Source organism: Euprymna scolopes, chromosome 30 (assembly GCF_053919585.1).
Source record: "Euprymna scolopes isolate OS-2025 chromosome 30, ASM5391958v1, whole genome shotgun sequence".
Taxonomy (NCBI): domain Eukaryota; kingdom Metazoa; phylum Mollusca; class Cephalopoda; order Sepiida; family Sepiolidae; genus Euprymna; species Euprymna scolopes.
Window position 1 is genome coordinate 54,139,151 of NC_136511.1, and position 23,350 is coordinate 54,162,500.

A 23,350-nucleotide genomic window follows, 5' to 3' on the forward strand; every position below is an offset into this window, starting at 1 on the left:
ATGGTTCCCCATCGTCAAACTTTCACAAGCAACACTCGTCTAGCTGAAAACACTATCAATAATTCCCTCCCACACACTCTTTATCAGTGGCTAAACCTAAACGAAGATTCCATGAACAAAGCTAGTTTCTTAGAACTGCACGCCTATGGAATTGTCTTCTGTTTTCCTGCTTTCCAGCTGACTACAATATGGTTGCCTTCAAGTCTAATGTAAACAAGTTTTTGATGAGCCGTCCCATGTAAATTAACAAATTTACCGAATCGCCATTGCTAACGATCACTTTATTGCCCAATTGTCTACTGTACACTCTGTAACCGTTATCCTCGAGTGGCCTCTTGGCCTTGATAAGTGGCGATGCCTATTTAAAAAAAAATATCAAAAATATATAATTGATATCATCTGTTTAACTTTCGTTTAACATGCGTTCGTTAAACAAATGCTTCTTGAGTTGCAACGTAATCAACAATTGTCCATGTTTCCTATTAGTGCATAAAACTTAACGAAAATTCTGTGAACAAAATTTCTTTCTGGGAACTGTTTGCCTTTGGAACACAATACCGCGGTTTTTTTTTGGGGGGGGGGGTTACATAGGAGTCACCACTTATTAAGGTCCGGACGCCACTCGAGTGTAAGGATTATTTAGTGTACAGTAGTCAATGGGATAATATCGTAGCAATCGTTAGTAATGAAAATTTGGTAAATTGAATTATTTAAGGGGTCGGTTCATCAAGAATTAGCTTACGTTGGACTTGAAGACTACCAAATTATGGTCAGCTAGAAAAGCAGGCAAACGGAGGAGAATTCCACAGTCAGGCAGTTCTAAGGAAGCTTTTTCGTGAAATCTACGTTTAGGTTTAGGCATAGATAAAGAGTCGGGGAAATTATTGACAGTGATTTAAGCTAGACAAGTGTTTTTCATTAAATTTCAGACGAGCACCAGCCATGGAAATAACGATAAAACGTTGTTAAATGATTGAACCCTATTTAAGTTCTGTCATTTTCGATCATTGTGTTGTCACACAATCTACCCAACACTCATTAACTTTTATCCTCGAGTGGTTCTTACGTCTTGATATATAGTGCCCATTAATAAAATAAAAACAACTTTAAGAAATTGACTTTCAAAGTAATCTACCTCTGATCAGAGTTTTATTTATACCCCCTTCTTTCAGGTCTATTTTGTGTCATTTATTATAAAAAAAATTTAAACAATGAAAATAATAGAAAAAGAATACTGGACTTTTTTTTAAAATTGAAACTTTGATATGAAAAATCCAATGTTTATTAAAAAAAATTATATGTCGGCTACAATGTCTCTAGTAGGTAAAATTTTGAAAAAAAATGTAATATAATTTTAAAATCTCAAAAATGTCGAATCTAGAGATAATATTAAAATGTTTATAATTTTGAGACGATTAAGCGGACACAGAAAAGATTTGTGCATATTTTCCGATACCAAAAACGATTCTTTTAATTATCATTTTTTACTTGATTCTGTTTAAAACAGAACTTACCGCTGTTTGTAGCAAATAATTAAATAATAAATATTTTTTTTATTATCAGTAACACTAAAATCTATAGATCATCCGCCACAAGTGAATGTTTACGTTTTAGGAAATATGTACACATTTAACATGTGTTTTACGGTAATCGGGGAGAAATAGCAAAATTATAGTTAAATATTTTAAGATTTACAAAGAATCGGAATCGGTAATTGTATCAGAATCGGGAATTTAGTGCGAAATCAGTAATTATATCAGAATCGGAGAAAAATATTGGACGTCCTATCACTAATAATCATGTTTCCTTGGTTGTACATGAAATGTTTTAGATATTATTAGGAAAGACAAAAAAAAAAACGAGAAATTATGGGAAAAGGAGAGTGAGGGAGTCACAATAGTAGTAAAAACGTAAGATGACGTAAATAGATAGAAAACACCGAATCGGTCAAAAAAGCATAAAAAACAGTGTAAAGAAATTATATAAATAAATGACGTAAATAAAGAAAAAAAAAAGAAAATTTTAAAAGTCATAAAAATGAAATATAGTGCGTAAGGCTCAGAGCAGGAGTATACAGGTGTTTTCACAAGTACAACAAACATGAAAATATAAAAATAATAATATGGGGTACATGGCTAAGAGAAGAAAAGTTGGGCATGGAACTGTAATACTCAAACTTGCTTGATTTTTGGCCCAAATAATGTTCGGTCGAAGAGAATATGAGACAAGGAGTGTTGCGAAGAAGGAGATAGTGGGAGGCGGATTATTATTAGGAAAGTAAAAGGAGGAGAGTGATGGGAAAATGTAAAAAAAACTAATATGCGTGAATAATGGATGAACCCATAAACGGTCATCTGTATGATCCGTCACCATGGAAACAAGTGTTTCGATTAGATGACGTAAATATAGGTTTATTGAGAAAAAAAGCAACGCTGAAGACGGAAAAATAGTGCGTTTAGACGTAAATAACATACTCGACGATATTTCTTTCAAATGAATGTACTTTTAAAATATATATGGCGATTTATTAAATTTAATTTATTAAAAATGATAAGCGCGATATAATTCAATCTTTTTTTCATTAGTTTTCACTTAATTTTCGCCAATATAAATCCTCATCAGGATTAAACACAAAATATATAGATATATTTCATACCTTTGTATTCAATCCATGTGATGTAGAAATTGATTTAGATGAAAGTCTTAGCCAAGTATTACATATTAAGGAGCATAGGTCAGTAGCGATTAAGTTAGCTAGCATAAATTTGGACAAGGATTACATTTAGTGCATGCCATGATAATGTTACTTTACAAAGTCGTGCGAGTGACGTAAAGTTGATGCAGGGGTCAGAGGTCAAACGCCACAGATAAAACAGATAGATTGTGAAGAATGACGTCACGTTTCGGGCAGAGAGAAAACTAAGTTTTTAAGATCAGTCTCTCAGTGGAAGCCACGTGAATAAGAGACCGCACACCATGTAGGTAATATTTATCATTGCCAATTGCAGAATGCCCGCTCGATAGCACTGTCCACGTGTGTCACTTATTTCGGTTCAGTTAGGAAGTTGAGAAGTAAATAATTAGTCTGTCTGTCTGTCTGCCTCTCTCTTTCTCTCTCTCTCTCCTGTGCAATTTTTCTACAAATAAAACGATTTCTGAATATTCCCAGCGAACGTCTTCTTGTATCCTATACACAAAAAGAAACGTATTTCTATAAGAACCACCAGAAGTTATCACAAAAACCATCATCAGAGATTACTCACCGATAATAGCCGCTGAAGTTCCCTGGAGTTTGAATGACAAAAAGTTTCCTCGGATTTCAACTACTTTCCACCTCTTTCTATAACCTTTGCAAATTACTTTGTATTATCGCAACAGCCGTTTACCGTTGAGTTCTCGCCGACAACGACTATTGATCCTCACTGGAATTTGCTTGGTGAGTACCAGATGGCTGACCATTTGGGAATACTAGGCGCTGTATGTGCTTTCCGCTTATCTCGACATTGTTTCTAGTTGGCTTTGTTTACAAGATGGTCACCACTTATCAAGGCTCGGAAGCCACTCAGGGATAAGGGTTATTGTAAGTACAGTACGTTAGTGTGGAGATTTAAAGTGTCTACTTAAGGGGACGGTTCATCAGGAATTTGTTTACGTTGGACTTGAAGACATCCAGGTTGTAGTCAGGTGGGTAGCAGGCAGACGGAAAAGAGTTCTACAGGCGTGCAGTTCTAAGAAAGAAGCTTTTTCATGGAATCTACATTTTGATTTAGGCACAGATAAAGAGTGGGGAAAGTTTTTCACAGTGGAACTTTTGCCAGAAAAATTTCACGCGCAGGCACCCTTTTGTGTGTATCCATAGTCTGTCAAACTGAACGGAACTTTATAAATGCAGCAAACTATAAATAGCAACCTTCTAGAAACCATTTTCTTTTTCATTTTAAGGCGTGGTTTGATTAAAAGAAAACAATTTAATGTTTGTTACGACACTTTGGCACTTATCCAATTTATGACCTGATCTCCTGCAAATTCTGGCAGGTTAAGCAAGCTGCCAGAAGATGCCAAAACAAGATTAATTCAAAATCGAAAATAAACGTTTCGTTAACATCTGCCATGACTATATATAAAAATGTCAATGTCTCCACGTGTGTTCTTCCCCAAGAAAAAAAAAGTTAGAGAATCTACATAAAAGCTAAAAGTGTTTTTACATGTAAATTTTTTCAAACAAGACCATGGAAGTGGTTCGTAATCTGTAAGTGCCTTCCTAAGAGAGGTACGAAATGAAGCAGACGTTCTATTCAAACTTTCTAATTTTTAATGAAATTTAAATCAATTCCTATTTTTCATGGGATTTAAATTATGCACATAAAATTTTACGGGGAGGGCGATGGAAATAACCCTGAATCTCTACCCATTTTGTCAATTTGCCGAATATCTATGTGGCTCATCTAATGCAACTATGGAGGCAGAACCATTGCAAAAGTTCAAGTACGTATACTCGATTTTAAAGAAATTTAATTTTTTGTGTAAGACACTAAATCAGAGGGAATATAATTTTTTAGTTTTTCTGACTATATTTTTTTGGGGGGGCAGTAAAAATATAGTGTTATGAGCATAGTGAAAAAGGACAGTGTTCCTCATCAAATCCCGAGCAACGTCGTGTCTCCCTGCTTGTTATTTCTTAAATAAATCCGATATAACTTTTTTCTATCTTCTGAATTGTATTTCTCGATCTGTCCCTCTATCTTTCTCTCCGTCTGTCTGTCTGTCTGTCGGTTCGAGTTTTTCTTAGAAACTACTGCACAGATCTGGCTGAAATTTTATATAAGTCTTTGTTACAATAAGGTTCAACGAACAAAGTATTACGGTATCTATCGATGTACAGTTACTAATTGATAGAGATTTATAGCCATTAGCCACCATAATACCACATTCAATCTATGTTTTCTCGGAAACTACTTGACTGAAAATTTTGATGGAGCTTTGCTATGATAAGGTGCAGCGAACTATATATTATGGTATCGGTTCGTTGCATAGTAAGGTACGAATAGCGATAAACACGCATTAGTATTTAATGCAGAAACGAACATAAATTTCACAATATATAGACATCAATTTGGCATAAAGCAACCATTCTTAGTCAACGGGCTATAACTTTTGCTAGTTTTTAAAAGGCTAAAAATTTTGTTATTTTAGTATTTTCTTTTGAAATAATGCGATTTCTTAATACAACTGTAAACTGCGTTAGAGTCACGAACTGATGATTTTTAAGATTAAATAAATCACAATACCATTTAATTTGGAATCTGATAGAATTTCTAAAAATGAAATTCAACGGGTGAATTCTTTTGCCGCAGCACATGTGCGTGTCTGTTGCTTGCTGTAAAAATAAGGAATGGTTGCGCGGAAAAGATGAACGCCAGAAGTCAGATGTGATAGCAAGAATCGTTCGGCCCGCTTCGCTAATAAGGCCATTCTCAGCCTGTATCGCAAAGTCTCTCCTCGTCTTTGCTTTATTACGCAATATAGTGACGAAATTGTCAATTCGAAATACCTTTAAATGGCTACCAAGCGTTGCGTGAAGATCGAAAAACGTAAAATACTATGTTTTAAAGTTGAACACTCCCTCTCTCTTCCTCATAAAAATCGTTTTGAATACGGGCCATTCATTAAAAAAGAATCATGTCCCCCCACAATATCGTTTACGATACATATATTAGACGTTTTTCCCGTTACAAATGTGAAAAGTTATCGCCCGTTGACTTAGAATAAGTGTTCTTATGCGAAATTTATGGTTGAATATGGTTAAATCTGTATTGATTTTTGCATTAAATACTAATCCATATTAATCCTTAAGTGGGCATCAAACGAATCCCATCATAGTTAGTTCAGTGAACGTTATCAGAGACAAAGATTCATACAAAATTTCAACCAGATTATCACAGTAGTTTCCGGAAAAAATCCAGAGTAAATATGGTATTGTGGTGCCCAATTACTATTAATCCACAAATGTTCATCGAAAGGATATCATAATACTTAGTTCGCTGCACGTTATAACAACGAAATATGATATAGATAAGTACTATGGTTATTGCTGTTTATGAATACATATTGTCATTTATCCAATTCCAAAATAGTATAGAAAGATTTGCGACATAATTTTATGAAGTTTACAATATTATGCCAATCCATAGAGATATTGAAGTGAAAGAGGAAGTTTACAGTTTATCTAAAATCCACATCCCAGCTGCATCCCTATCCCGGTAATGGGAAGAAAGATAACATACGGAGCCTGGCATTCACAAATAGTCACCCATCTAGCACTGGGCAGGTTCCACGTCGCGTAACTTCGGTGTTCTAAAGATAATCGATGTATTAACTTGATTTTTTTACAGAGGCATCACCACTTATCAAGGACCAGGGACCACTCGAGGTTAAGGGTAAAAGAGTGTACAGTAGTCAATTGGACAATACAGTAATTGTCAGTAATGGAAATTTAGTAAAATTGTTAACTTAAGGGGAACGGCTTATCAAGATTTTGTTTACATTGGACTTGAAGATAACCATATTGAAGTCAGCTGGAAAGCAAGAAAACGGAGACAGTTCCACGGGCGTGCAGTTGTAAGAAAGAAGCGTTGTTCATGGAATCTACGTTTATGTTTAGGCACAGATAAAGAGTGTGGGGGGATTTATTGATAGTGTTTTCCGCTAGATGAATGTTTCTTGTGAAAGTTTGGCGAGGGGGGACCATAAATTGAAGCTCAGTCGAGCACTTGGATGAAAATAACGATAAAGCAAAGACAAACTCGCTACATCTCTTCTGTGAGAAAGAGGTTGCAGGGAAGAAAAAAGGACATCTCCTATGAGACTACGAAGTCTATTTTTAACTATATCAAGGTAGGATAAGTCCTTTCTAGCAGCTCCTGCCCAGATGTGGCAACAGTACTCCATCCTTGGATGAACTTGGCTCTTATATAGATAGTAGCAGCAGTCAGATATCTACTGGATCGATGTATATATATATATACATATATATATATATATATATATATATAATAAAATATATTTTAGTCATCGACATACAGACCTGTTTCGTTGTTTCACAACTCATCAGTGCCGCTAGACTAACACCTCTCCCAAGCCGAGGATCGAACCTAGAACCGTCGTGATGACAGTCGGCAGTCCTACCCCCTGACTACGGAATCGGTGGCCGAAATTAAACTTTCCGAATGTCTATTTAAATAAACTCGTAGAGGGCACTCGTAGAGGGCTCAAACGTTTGTTTGTAAACAAACCGCGAGCTTCGCATTATTTCAGCTAAATTAAGTAGCGAGTAAGATAATTTACTAGAGTGCTCTACCGAAGAGGGGAGCTTTATAAAATATATTTAAATGTGTGTTTTGTGTGTGTATTGATATTCGTATTAAATTTATTTAAAACTAGCACGACCCGTTACCGGCTTTGCCCGGTGGAAGCCTGCCTCCTCGCAAAAAAAGTAGCAAAAACTTATGAGGCGATAACATTCAGGTACTGTTTGATTAATAAATAAAAAGCAATTAAGGGAATGCGCAAATCAGTATGAATTAATAAAAATACGAAAACTGGCCCATTAGAATAATAATGAAAAACAAATACAGAAGTTTTAGAAGTTAGGGATACTCACTGTATATGGACTGTGTAGAGTAATCGAAATCAGTGGTAGCAGTTCTAGGTGTTTTGTTTGTTGTTCAACTTTTCCACCAATAGTATTAAAGTAGATTCCAATTTTATGTCGTCTGTTTCTAACTATTAAAACAATTAAGACCTTTTTAATTTCACTGCTTTGAGTATTGTCATGATAAAAACGGCGTTTGGCATAGACATCCTAAACTCTCCATATTAAGAACGGCCTAAGAATAGACACCACCAACCTCCCTATCTTAAGAACAGCGTTCAGAATAGACACTTCCCAACATCCCCATATAAAGAATGGCTTTCGGAGTAGACAACCCCCTTTTCATTGAGGGGGGAATGTGAAAAAATAATTCCCCTAAATTTAACCGTGATACTCATTGTCAGCATACCCACTCGCAAATGCAAAAAAAATAAAAAATAGGGAGTTGGCAGTGTTGGTTGGAGAGAAGTAGATAAAAAATGGAAAATATCTGAACAGGTAATCTTGCAGAATTTGACCCAGATTCTCGGGATATCCCGCCAATCATGGATCGGACGTGAACAGCAATCATCGAATTAAGCTGAGCGCAGTAGCAGACGCAGACTTATTTCAAAACAAACAAACGTGGAAAATATGAATATACTAAATAGAAAAAACAATAACCTTATAGTGACTAAATATAGATATTGTTTTTTTTTTTCAATATTTGCTTTTTGCAAATTGATTATCAACAGATTTTATTTCCAAAAGATGAATGCTTCATTTTTAATTGTAAACTGTTAGATGTAAGTAAAGTTTTCTTTTTCAAGATTTTTATAATTAATTTTTATTTTAGCTCCATATAAGTTTTATTTTATTATTTTTTTTAGGAAATCGTAAATTATTAGGTGAGCAAGCAAATAAGCGAGCGAGAGAGAAACTAATTCTTTTTTATCTTTAAAGCGAGAGAGAGAGAGAGAGAGAGATGGCAGTGTCTGTAGAATTGTACACAAAAATGAAAAACATCTAAACAGGTAAGCCGGGCGCATTAGCAGACGCAGACAAATTTCCAAACAAACAAACCTGAAAAAATAGAAATGCGCTAAATAAAAACAACAACCTGCAGTATAGTGACTGAATATAAATTTTTTGTTTATTTTTTAAATATTTTTTGGGGTTTTTTTTTTTGCAAATTATTTATCAACAAATTTTATTTTTCAAGAAAAGTTTAATGGTTTATTATTAACTGTAAATTGTTATTTTTTTCAAGATTTTTATTATTAATTTCTTTTTCTGCTCCACAGATGTTCTTTTCTGTTTTAGAAAAGCTGGATTTTTTAAAAATGAAAATCGTAAGTTGTGAGGTGAGCGAGCGAGAGAGAGAGGAAATAAATTTTTGTTTTTGTTTTCGAAGCAAGAGAGAGAGAGAGAGGGGGGAGGAAGGGAGAGAGAAAGGTTGATATATATATATATAAAGAGAGAGAGGGAGAGAGAGTGATAGAAAGAAAGAAATAGAGACAGAGTTGAAAAGAAAATATACAGCGAGAGAATCCAGTAGATCGCCCAGTTATAAATAAAGTATATATAAATGAATTACCTAAAAAAAACGTAACTACGTTTGTAAAAAGTATAATTAATTACCGAAAAAATGTACAAATCCAGTGCGCGAGCCAGCAATTTACTTATAAAGCACAATAAGGTAACATTGAGACGCCATGTTTGAATGGTACAGTAGCGTTTGTTTAGCATGCTAATACAGATATTCTGGAATATTGGAATGGCCAGAGATCATCCAACCAGAAGAAGCGGGATTAGTAAGGGGACTCTTTATTTTTTGTAACGAAAAAAGGAAAACGTTTATGTTATATCAACGAGTTTAAGATCCAGTTACGAAGGGTGAAACTCCATATATTTCCCAAGTGCAGAATAACTCCCAGTGATGACTGAGAGCAGTAAGAGTACTTGTTATTTAGAGAAGAAAATAGGAACAACTTCCTTTAAAGATGGTTGCGATTGTGGTGACGTTGCTACTAGGATGCAATGTAGGATTTTATTATAACGACTACATGTGTCTATGTTGGCATTCTGAAGTTACATAAGATAGTGGCTGATAGTCTAGACATGATAAATTTGTATGTGTCATCTGTTGTTGGAAACCTACTTTGGCCAAGAGGGGAATTTATGCAACGAAAATATGATATAGAAGAAAATACAACTTTTTCATATATGAGGTGTGAAATTCCATTCATCTGCAAAAGATCTAGCTAATTTGCATATTCTTTTACACATTTATTTTAATTTCCTATTAGTTTTTTTATGGGACGATGATCTATTACGGGTAATTATATTCATGTAGATATTCTATATTGTTTTTTTCTAGTGTAATATTTGCGTAAAAAGCTTACAGTAAACACAGACCTCTTTCTGTATCGAAAATATATTTCTTTATAAAAATTGTGTCGACCAAACTCCTCTGTCAGTGTTTTGGTCGACAGATATGAAACTTAATATATAAGGTATTAAAATTAAATGACATTTAATGAAAATTAAAGAAATGCAATTTGTCAGGTAAAAGTCGAACGACGGCATTATGTAGACGTAACGTAATAGCTATTGGTTCATGCTTTAATTTTTAGCCTTACAGCAAACATGTCTTCATAGCCCAGTAATTAACTTACAGGGAAAAAGTAAATCGTAAGATACAGGTCTTGATTTCGATTCCCTGGAGTGGCACACCAGTCATTTTTTAATTTATTTTAAAAATAATTACTATATATTGAGTCGAATATAATATAATAATAAATACGAAATCTGCATTAATCAAAATATCATATTTAAGCGTATTTTATGACGGAGCAACGCCGGGCGCCCTGCTAATATATATATATATATATATATATATATATATATATATATATATATATATATATATATATATATTACCGATCTTTATTCTCTGATGAAAATTTCTTATATTTTTTGGAATTCCCAGGTAAATATTAAAAATTTTTATTCTTTATTTTAATTTCTTATTTGAATAGTTGATGGATCAATAAATGGTTTAATCTATTTACTTTTTTTGTTACTTTCATCATCAATTTACTTGTTCATATATATATATATATATATATATATATATATATATATATATATATATATATAGGGTGTCAACCAAGGTTTGGCTGCATAATCTACACGGTGCCCACAAAGTCTGGCTGCATAATGTCGCCAGACTTTGGGGATATCCTGTATATATATATATATATATATATATATATATATATATATATATATATATATATATATATATATAATATATATATATATGGATATATATATGCATATGTATATATATATATGTAAATATATATGTATATATATATAATGTGTGCGTGTATATATGTATGTATATATATATGCATATATATGTATGTGTATATGTAAATATAAATATAAATGTACTTATGTAAAAGTTTTTTTCGATTTAAAATTTTATTTTGAAAATCCAAAATTGGGCTTTTGAAAATCTTTACAGATAACAATAACGAGCCTTTCTCTTAATAACTTGATTCTATCCATCAACGAACTTATAAATATCCAGCTTGTAAAATTCTTCAGATTTTGATAAGAAATAAGAATCTAATAAACGTTCAATCTTTTTTGCGCAATATTAACCACTATTTTTTTTTGCACGGTGGTCACCACTTATCAACGCCCGGAAGCCATTCAGGGATAAGGTTACTGTAAGTACAGTACGTTGGTGTGGATATTTAAAGTGTCTACTTAAGGGGGTGGTTCATCAGGAATTTGTTTACGTTGGACTTGAAGACATCCAGGTTGTAGTCAGGTGGGGAGCAGGCAGACGGAAATGAGTTCCACAGGCGTGCAGTTCTAAGAAAGAAGCTTTGTTCATGGAATCTACGTTTTGATTTAGACATAGATAAAGAGTGGGGAAAGTTTTTGACAGTGGATTCAGCTAGACAGGTGTTTTATGAAAAAGATTGGCGAGGGGGGACCAGAGAATGGAGCTCAGACGAGCACTTGCCATGGAAATAACCATAATACAAAGATAGGCTTTCAACGTCTCTTCGGTGCGAGAGAGGTTGCAGGGAAGAGAAAAGGGTATCCCCCACTAAGCCACGAAGTCTATTTTGTACTCTGTCAAGGCAGGATAGGCTGTTTTAGCAGCTCCTGCCCAGATATGGCAGCAGTATTCTATCCTTGGACGTACTTGGCTTTTATATAGATAGAGAATTGCATCAGTAGTAAGATATCTACTGGAGCAGTAGAAGGATCCCACCATTTTCCCAGCGACCTTGGCAACAGACTTGATGTACGTGTTCCATTTCATATAAAGAGTGAAGGTCAAGCCCAGAAGCTTGTCAAAACATGAGGCTTCTTCTAGAGGAGAGCCATCCATTTCAATTGAGGCCAGATGGGGATCAGAGCGTTGATGATATAATGATAGGAGTTTGGTTTTAGATGCATTAAAGGTAACCAGCCACGTCTTCCCCCACTGAACCACTCCTTCGAGATCAGAGGAGAGAGAATAAGAGAGAGCTTTGTCATTTACAGCCTTTGATGTGTTGCTGTAAATGGTCGTGTCATCAGTATAGATGTCAACGAATGATTTAAGTATGTGTTTAGGGAGATCATTGATGTAGATCAGGAAGAGAGTTGGGCCCAGGATGGACCATTGACGGACTCCAGCATTAATACTGCAGGCCTCTGATTTTTGTCCATCAACCACTACTCTTATGAGCCTATCAGATAGGAATGATTTAATTATAGAGAGAATATTTCCAGTAATACCGTAGCTGGAGATCTTGTGAAGTAGACCTTTATGCCATACCTTGTCGAAGGCCTTTGATATGTCAAGAGCAATTGCCCTGGAAAGGAAGCCTTTGTCAAGAGATTCACTAATCCTATGAGATATAACACATCTGCGGTAGATCTTGCAGAACGGAAACCATATTGCGTGTCACTAAGAAGGTTATTTCTGCTGAGGTGGTTTACTATTTCTCTATTTTCTATGGATTCCAGCAACTTACTCATGACACACAGGAGACTTATTGGTTTGTACTGAGAGGGAGATGACTTATCACCTGAGTTCTTAAATACAGGGCATACTGATGAGATTTTCCAAGGTGTTGGAAAACACTTCTTCTTAAGGCAACGTTTAAATAGTTTCGTAAGTATGGGAGCAAGTTCATGTTGAAGCTTTTTTAACACTATAATTGGGATGCCGTCAGTGCCAGTAGCTTTACTGGAATCAAGGTTCTTGATTAGCTTGGCGACCTCAAGCACAGATATTTGTATGTTACCTAGCGTGTTCTGTGTTATAGGAGGAAATATGGGGAGTTGATGGCCTTCGCCGCATAGGATAGAATTAGCTGCAAAATTCTTGGCAAATAGTTTGGCCTTTTCAATTGTTTTGTAATTCTCAAAATAAGTTATAATCTGAGGAAGCTAAGCCAAAAGAATTTGCAGAGCTGGACAATATTCCACAAACAAATTCTCCTAGGAGATATTTGATCAGTACTGCTGTGAAGATCAAGATAGCCAGCAACAAATTAAACTGCAGATCAACTTAATGCGAGTACTGCTCTCCCGCTTTATGGTTATTTTAAATCAGAGATTTGCTTCTCCTAGAAAGGTTGCCTTCACCACTGCTTATGGGAACCCTCTCCACCCCAACACATATATACATACACACAAATATACACGGTGCTAGTTGGCCATACATGCATACATACATACATCATACAAGCATGCATACATACATACTTACATACAAACGTGCATGCATGACACATGTATACAAAATGCATACATACACAAATGCATACGTAGATACATACACATATACATACATACAGGCATACATGCATGCATACATACATACAAACATACATGCATACATACATACAAACATGCATACATACTTACATACAAACGTGCATACATACATACATACATACATACAAAAGGCATACATACATACATGCATGCATACATAGATACATACGCATATACATACATATATACATACATACATACATACATACATACATTGAAGATATCATATGTGGACATGTTACATTAATCTCTTTTTTGTTTTGTGCATTTGTAGTTTAAAGGCGAAAATAATTCGAGCAAAAATATATTTTGGCTAACTTATATAATGTGTTAAATTTCCTAATGAGCATGCAATTGTGACGATTTATTTTTTTATGTACCCTACGAACCCAAAGAAAAAGTTAATGTCTGAGAGATAGCTATATCACAACAGAATAACTACTTTACTAACACGCGAAGGTGGAGGTAATACTTGGGAGAATATTATGATGATAAAAAAGAAGGTACTCTGACCAAAAAGATGAAAGTAATCCTTGAGAGTATGGTATCATAACCTCAGACCAGATACTAAACCATCTCCCTCACCAAATAGTAGGGTCCTGGATATCACCTTAAACTATATCCGATGGTGAGGTTCCAGCTTGTGGGCTTTGGGGAGTGTGGAGCTACGCCATAATCGCAATTGCTCCTAGGTCCATTCTGATCCGGAGTGGTAGTACCTTTTAAGGGTCCCAACTATGGGTTAAATAGAAACTGACCTGGAAAAAAAAAGAAGCAAATATATTCTATTAAACATTTTTCTTCAAAATAAATGTATTTGGCATTAAATAACCTGAAAAGGGTTGATATGCCGTAAAACAAAACCAACCAAATAGTAGATAATGCCTGAGAGTATAGCCTAATGACGGTAGATCATATACTACTCTCCTCTCCACTCTACCCTCCCCAGTAAGGAGGGGATAATACACACAAGGAATGTTCCATGACAACATATACTACATTACCATCAAAGAAGACGATAATGCTTGGGAGGATTGTCTCCTGACAACAGAACAGATACTACACTCTCGCCAAGTGTGGATGTAATACCTAGAGTAATGGCACCATGAGAAAAGAACAAATACTACATCGGGGCCTATGGTGCAGTGAATAGAAGCATTGAGTCTCTATGGTTTCAGATTAGTATTGCCTGAAAATAGCGGTTTCAATCCTACCCAAAGCAAGCCAGAGGATTAGTTGGCCAAAACCTGGTGAGAAAATAACAACTATGGAAGGCAGCAATTACTGGGGATACAATTACAAAACTCAGCATTCCTATCGTGTCGCGGTTAACCCCCTGAAGAAGACCAGAGGATGGGTTGGCCGAAACGTGGTGAAACAGAAGCAGCCATGAAGATAAGAATAACAACCCGCAAAAAGAATGAATGAACAAATATTCTACTGTCCTCGTGAATCGAGCATTAAAAGATAGGACAATAGCATGTTTAATAGAAGTTTATAATATAGTTTCAGCTACAGACAGATACCAAATCTCCATTAGTAACTGATGCACGTTTTTTTTCGCGCGGGTAAAAATACAATAAATATCTTTTTAAATTGTTTATAAAACTGTGTTGATTTTTCCATCACGCATAAATTGGTTTCTTTAACACTTTTTGTGTTTTTTTATTAAATCTGAAGTTTGAAAATATCAGCAGCAGTTCCCTACTGCTGATATCAACCAATAAGAGCGTGCACATCGCAATTTCTATATCGGGCTTTGATGGAGATTGGATCTCATACCTCCAAATGTGTTTGTTATCTTTCTTTTTTACTCGTTCGGTTATGCAATTTAAAAATCAGTCTTATATTGTTAGTCACGCATGGATTTGTAAATATGAGGTTTATTAGAAGTGTCCACACATTTTAAAAAGACGTTCTGTCCGTCTATTTATTACGTTTTCATCAGTCGTCCTCTTGCTTACCCAATGAAAAAGAGAACAGGTCGCCCAGCGGCCTTCTCGTTAGCGCCAAAAGCGCGGGATCCTACACGTTTATATTACCACGCTTGATCCTTAACGGAAAGTTTTACTGGGGTGGTGCGACTGTCAAGTGTCAACGCAGGTGTCCCAAGGCAACCCTAGCAAGGACGGAAAACTCGCTTAGAGCAAAAGAGAAAGAGAAGTTCTCTGATCATTCTACTGGTCTAGAAAATATTTCAGATGTAACTTGTTAATGAGTCGTATGAAATTCCAGAGAAATCGACCCAGCCGTTTTCGAGTCCATAGGGAACGAACTCACACACGCACAGACACATAGTAGAGAAGTGATATACGGGATTCCTTCAATAAGTTTCCAGACTTATATAAGCACTTTTATTGATAATACACACATGAAACTCTTGTCCCCTCCTTCGAAGTAATCTCCTTCGACTGCAATGCATTTGTTATGCTGTTCCAACTTTTGGAACGCCACAGGAAAGTCCTCTCGCATGAGCGTGTCAATAACTCTTGTCACAACCTCTTTCATCTCAATTGTCTCATAACTGTTCTTTGAGTTTACGGAATAACCAAAAGTCACAGGAAGCAAAGTCTGGACTAAAGGGGGGGGGGGCGAGGAACTGTCTTAATGCCCATACCCGTCTTTCTATCTGATATTTTTTGAGCATCCTTAGGACAAACTTCGCGCAAGTCTTCCGCATTTTCAGTTCCTCGCGAATGATTGTACAGTTCCCACACTGACATCAAACTGTGCACTTATTGTCTCTATAGACACACGACGCACCTTATCCATAAAATTCTTTATTTAGCCAATCAATTCTGGTGTTCGGAATTCCTTACTCCTCCCACACCTCTCATCATCCCTCACAAACTCCCTGCTTTCCTTGAATCTCTTATGCCACTCAAACACTGATGCTCGATTCATGCATTTTTTCCAAGTTCAAAGCAGAATTTTATTACATATCGTTCTTCTAAAGTGTCATCAAACCAGATTGTATTTTTGAAATTCACCAGCTGTGACAATCAGACTTTAGTGGGGTGTATTCCAATTCCTGTATTTGCTGTTCATTTGAACCTAAAATCATAAAAATTGGTCAGTCATCTTATAAGCTGTATAGCAATAACATACCGATTTTTCAAGGGGCTACAAGAATTTTAAATGGTTGTACAAAAAAGTCTGGAAACTTATTGAAGACACTTCGTACATCATCTAACGTGATTAGTTGAGTACTCTCTGACTGTTTACTGTTTATGTTCGCAGATTTGGCATTTATAGATACTTAGTCTGCTCCAATTCTCGTGCTACTTTCTGACAGCCTGGAGGTTTAATATCATCCTACGAAATCAAAGGTGACTTTGTGACTGGGCTCGAATCCCCGAATGACAATAATTATCTCTTACACTGAAGAGAACATAAGTTCTACACATAGTCTAGCTGGATCCACTGTGAAAAATTTCCCGCACTCTATATCTGTGGCTAAATCAAAACGCGGATTCCATGAACAAAGCTTCTTTCTTAGAACTGCACGCCCGTGGAACTCTGTTCCGTCTGCCTGCTTCCCACCGGACTACAACTTGGATGTCTTCAAGTCCAACGTTAACAAATTCCTAATGAACCACCCCCTTAAGTAAACACTTCATCAAATCTCCACACTAACGTAATGTACTTGCAATAACCCTTATCCCTGAGTGGCTTCCAGGCCTTGATAAGTGGTGATCACTGTGTAAAAAAAATATGTCTGTTCAAAAATAATTAAATCAGCAAGCGTAAACAGTCCGAGAGCGTATTCAACAATTGGAAGTTGAAATATTGTATTGAGCTTGAGTCGACTATTTTTCTTCAGGCTCATTTTTTTAAGAGGCCGTTTATTACGCTATTTTTGAAAAATAAACATTAAAAATTATTTTTTAACCTACAGACACAGGCATTTCATGCTTATGCAATTATCAGTGTAGAAAATGACAATTACTGCCGGTCGGAACGAGACAAACTAACCACAGAATTCAACACCTGCGATTCGATATTCTTATGGATGTCAGAAGTTCTTGAACCTTTTAAAATATATACTATAAAACTTTTAAAAAAAAAAAACGTAACAAAAATATTAGAAGCAAATGTTCCGACATTTAAAGCGTTCCTTTTCAGTTAAAGATTTTTTATCATTAGCCGACCAAATAAATACTTATATTAATTAAAAATAGACCTTTATTTTAAGTTTATTTATTAAATTAAAAAAGAAACAGTTATTGCGATCAATGAGTAGAGATAAAATAGATTTTTTTATTTTGCATCCTTGCGCTGAACTCGTAATCAGTTTAACTGGGTTAACAAGACGGGAGATTTTCATTTTCCCCGTGTGGCTGTTTGGCTAAAGGTTAGTATTCAGTTTCAATATTTTATGTCATTTTTCATAGTTCAGTAGACAACTATTTTGTCCATAACGTTCCAGTTATTTTCTAACCACTAGCATGAAACTGAACATGGCACTTTTTTAGTGTCTCTACAAAATTTTTACTGAATTAAGCCGACTTTCGCCGAACCAAGTCGCCTTTTATTAAACCAAGCCGACTTTTACTGAACCAAGCCGACTTTTTCTTAAACCAAGCCGACTTTTTCTTAAACCAAGCCGGCCTTTACTGAACCAAGTGAACTTTCGCTGATCCATGTCGACTTTTACTAAACTTAGCCGACTTTCGCTGAACCAAACCGACTTTCACTGAAGCAAGACGACTTTCAGTGGAGCAAACTGATATTTACTGAACTAAGCTGACTCTAGCTGAAATAAGTTGACTTTTACTGAACAAAGCCGACTTTTTTTTACTAGGTCGCCTTTCGCTGAACCAAGCGGACTTTCGCTGAACCAAGCGGACTTTCGCTGAACCAAGCGGACTTTCGTGGAACCAAGCCGACTTTCGTTGAACCAAGCTGACTTTCGTTGAACCAAGCCGACTTTTACTAAAAAATTCCGACTTTCGCTGAACCAAGTCGACTTTGACTGAACTAAACCTGAAACGGGTTAGGGTTAGGTTCGGGTTAAGTTCGGGTTAGGTTCGGGTTAGGTTCGGGTTAGGTTCAGGTTTGGTTAGAATTAGAGGGTTTAGTTAGATTTCATTTTAAACTACGAGTAATTTAGGTTGACATAAATGTTAGTTTATGATTAGGTCAGGGTTAGGCCTGAATTCATTTGAAATATTTCCTTCTGGTCGAAATTTGCGAGTAATTCTGAATAGTGTATTTTCATTCTGTTTTATCATCAGTGCTGATCAGTTACTCAGAGTTTTATTCTAGTTCAGCAGTATTTTGTTTCTATGGTCTTCCATCAATGACTGCCCGAAAAATATTAAGAAAATTAACACTTTTATACAAATCATCAACCCTGGTATTGTTCCTCGCCTACCTCTTTCTGATCAGTTGAAATATTCACCTAATGTTGAAGTTGACATACGTTCAGTTGCAGTTTAGGGGCATGAAATTGGTTTTTATGTCTAATCCTGTTAAAACTTGTGCCCTTCAATCGTAAACGTATCTCTTTTCTTAGATTCCCATGAATGTATTTGCTCTCGATGAGAAATCGAATTTTGAAACTTATTGTTTTTTTCATCAAATCTTTCTTGATATTGATATATTAGATCCATTGCTCTTTCTGCTTCCCTTAAAATCAGGTCGCTCACACCTGAGGCTATTCTTCATCTCTACTAATGTACCATCGGATCATGTATGGAGTACTGTTGTCATATTTAGATTGGTGAATCTGTATCCCATTTTACGGTTCTTGATAAAATGCAAAAACGTGTCTGTAATTTGATAGGGTCCCCAAGCTTTCTTCTTCAGTGCAGCCTCTCTCTTAAAGATGTGATATTGCTAGTCTTTGTTTTAGCAATACTACAGTGCCCCCTCTGAATAACATTCTGCAGAACACTTGCCATAATACAGTGACCTCTGTACATACGAGATTAATGACTTCCTAGACGGAGTTCATACCACGAATGAATGACTTTTCGCATAAGAAACCAATTACCCGTTCTCTACCCCCAAAATCATCCAAGTTAATCCTAATTAACTATAAGACGCATCTTCTTGATTACTAAAAACATATTCAAATAATAATTAAACATAAAAAACAGTAATAGGGTAAATAGAATGATATTAAGGAAAAAAATGCGAGTTTACAATGGAGGAAGATGGCGGCAGCTAAGGGATGTTAATGTGTGGTGATGGAGGAATGGGAAAGAAATGCTTAGTGTACAGTTTTTAAAGTTTGGGATTACCCACTGGTCCACGAGCTGGAGGATCGGGGCGGTATTGAGGAAGAGAAGTTGAGGCTAGAAGGCATGAGAAATCCTGCAACAATTTCAGAAAAATTAATTTTAAAAAAATAAAACACGTGGCTGGATATAATGAAAGAAATACGAGAAAGTAGAAAGAGAGAAAGAAAAGTGAAGTTGAGGATACAAGGCGCGAAAAATCTTGCAACGGTCGTTTAGCTTAATAGGGGAAATCAAAATTACAAAAAAAAAAAAAAAACTGTACACGTTGCTCCCCACAAATAGGAGGATAATTTTCCCTGTAAAGAAGGCAAAGACAAAGAGCCCAACGAAATAAAATTAAATTAACAAAATAGAGAAATAAATATTAAGGTATAGCAGACAGGACAACAAGCAGAAGCACATTATGCTTGGAGAGAAGGCACTTAGCGAGTGAGGTCATAAATCGCGCTAACAAAAATACGTGTTGTTCACGAGATCACGTCAGCGAGAAATGGGAAGGTTTAAAAAATCTCACAGAAAGTAGCTTATATTAAGTTAAAGAGCATTTGTTAATAGGATGTGAAGAATAAAAGAAACAATGATACAGAAAACAGTTAAATGATGTCGCAGTGTTCGGACGACAATTAGGACGAATCTAAGAATCCAATCTAAGGGAAATGACACCTACATTTTTAGAGAAGAGTTGTTTCCCCTGAACTGTGGAATGGTCCCAAGGATTATCGTATGTAAACACAAGAACAAGAATACCACGAGAGCGGCACGAGAAGCGGGACAGTTTGCGATTGGGACAATGGAGACGCGAACATCGTTCATCGTAGCAGAGACATTTCCAATTCAATCTGTTCCCATCTGAGTACATATTTTTGTGTAATCGTTATGTTAACATCAATAAACGTTGTTAACCGATAACCATTGTTTTGTCTCTCCATTGATATGATTTATTACAATGTTTTTTACTGTTATGAAGGATTCAATTTACTCACGTCATAACACGCAGTAATCATAGTTGAGAGAAAACGGTGTAAGGGAAGACATGTTCCTAATTAAAAAAAATGGCGCCGTTAAGGAAACGTAGTGGAACGCGACACACTTGGCCACCTAGCGGTAATGTCTGGTAACTCGTAACTTAGATTTTTGCTCGTATGTAGGTCAAGATCCGGCTCTGAAAATATCTCGTATCTCGAGTTACTCGTAACTAGAGCACTCGCATGTAGAAGGGAGCCACTGTATTATGGTATGTGTTGCTCAGAATTATCTAATCTGTTCCCTGGTTCTAGCTCGTTTTGATCCCTAATTGTAATACAGCTTCCTATTTTAGTACCTTTTTTTTTCATTTGAATTGACGTAGATAAGAGAAACATCTGAGAAACCGGGCGTTGATGGCTACTTCAGCTAGTGTATATATGCGCGCGCTCACGTGTCTGCCCGAAGAAAATAAAACCGTACATTTGTATTGTCTGCATCTGGACGTGTCGAATAATGAAACATCTGGAAAATTTCGTCTATTGAAAATATCAATGGAATGCGGCGGCAGAAAATATCATTCTGGACTAATTAACGCATTCGACAGATAGAATCATGAGAATTGAAGAAATAGAAGGGAGGAAGCGTCAATAATAGTTTTGCGTAGCTACAACAGAGGGGGAAATCATCTTTGTTAAAAAAAACAACAAAAAAAAACAGTTGAGCCGAGAACTCTGTCGATATTCGATTAACTATTATGGCGTGCAAATTAAAAAAAAAAGCTTCTATTGGTATTGATTATCGAATTTTACAAAAGAGTTCGAATAATAACCAAATAATAATTTAATTATACTTTAATTGATTTTTCTGTGTGAACACCCAGGCTAATGGTACAAGCACAAACTGATAGCAGTACTTTAAAACGAAAATCACAAATTCCTATGGGACATGGACAGATAAACCCATCCGAACAAGAAGACCGGATGTCGTAATAATTAACAAGAAGGAAAAATTCTACCAAATCGTAGATTTCGCTAATTCAGCAGATCACAGAGTAAATATCAAGGCGACTGAGAAGCGGAGAAAATACACAGAGCTAGCCAGAGATCTGAAAGGGACGATGAAAATGAAGATAATACCGATAAAAGTAGGAGCATGCGGAATAATTCCGATAAACTCTGAAAGGGAATGGAATGGCTGAGAAGATACAACGGATAACAATATTGAAAACGACTTGAATGCGGAGACTAATACACACTAACCTGACATATAGAAACTGATACAGAAGTAAAACACAAAGAAAAACGCTACATGAAATCAGGAAAATTGAAATTGTATAATTGAACACCTTCCCAAAAAACAACAAAAAAGTGACAGCATCAACTGATACCACACCAAATAGTTGAAGAGGGTCAAAGAGGATTGGAAAAACAGAGCACAGAAAGCACTAACTGGATGAGGTGCGAGGATAACTGAGACCTTAGGGAGGGGCTTATTACCACCCAAATTCAAGTAAAGACCAATGCGTTGCAATATTTTTGATATAATAAAAATGTATGAGTAAAAAAGTGTAAGGTTCTAATCATAGGAACTGACCAATCAAATGAAGATACGTTCTGCTAGCAACCAATCAGAAACCAGAATTGCTCTATAAACCGGTTGAATCTTTAAGCATAATTCTTTCGTGTCCACACGAGAAAGATCTTTTTCTCTTTACCTGCAAACAGAACAGCTATCCACCGAAAACTCTCTATCTCAAGGACTTGTGCAGAATAGCTACCAATCGAAAACTCGCCTGAAATTAAACATGACTTTTAATTCAAGTAAACTGCTGTTGTGATAGCGCAATTTAATTTGCAACTATTATCGAAAGTAGTGGAGAGTAGTAGAACTAAGGAGATACTTGTTTTACTCAGACTCCAGGGAAAACCACAGATTATTCTCAAAGAGAATTTTTTGATATTGACCTGTGTGAAAACTCCTAGTTAGTGAATAACTGGAAAAGAAATGAAACAATGCAAAAGAAACTGAAAAAAAAGACTAGAAATCGGAATCGAAAGGAAGATTAAGATTATGCAATGGACGGTTATTTTCAAAACAGCTAAAATTTTAAGGAAAACTCTCGAGCGCGAAAACTAGCCCACCTGAACGACAAACGCTAACATGATATATAGAAACTACTACAGGCGTGAAACAAAAAGATGTAACTGAGAAAACAGAAAACCCAAAACTGTTAATTGTCTACCGCTCCTCACAAAAACGCACACACACACACACACACACACACACACACACACACACACACAAAGCAAAGCAAAGCAAAGCAAAGCAAAGCAAAGCAAAACATTGATTTACCCCACACCAAATAGCCGAAGGGTCAATAGGATGGAAAAACTGAGGAGGGAAGACTCTAACCAAACCTCTATTGGATGGGTGCGAAAGGAAATGGGACGTTGGGGTGTCTTACTGCCAGCCAAAATCCAGTGATGACCAATGATCATTGCCAAGGGTAAGTCAGTTGTAGGCGACTCTTACGATAAAGCAAATTAATTTGCAAAGGTCATCGAAACAGGAGAGCGTACTGGGGAGCATTGACACCCAGTATCCATTGAACACCACAGAAAGCGATATCTGACTACTACTACTACTA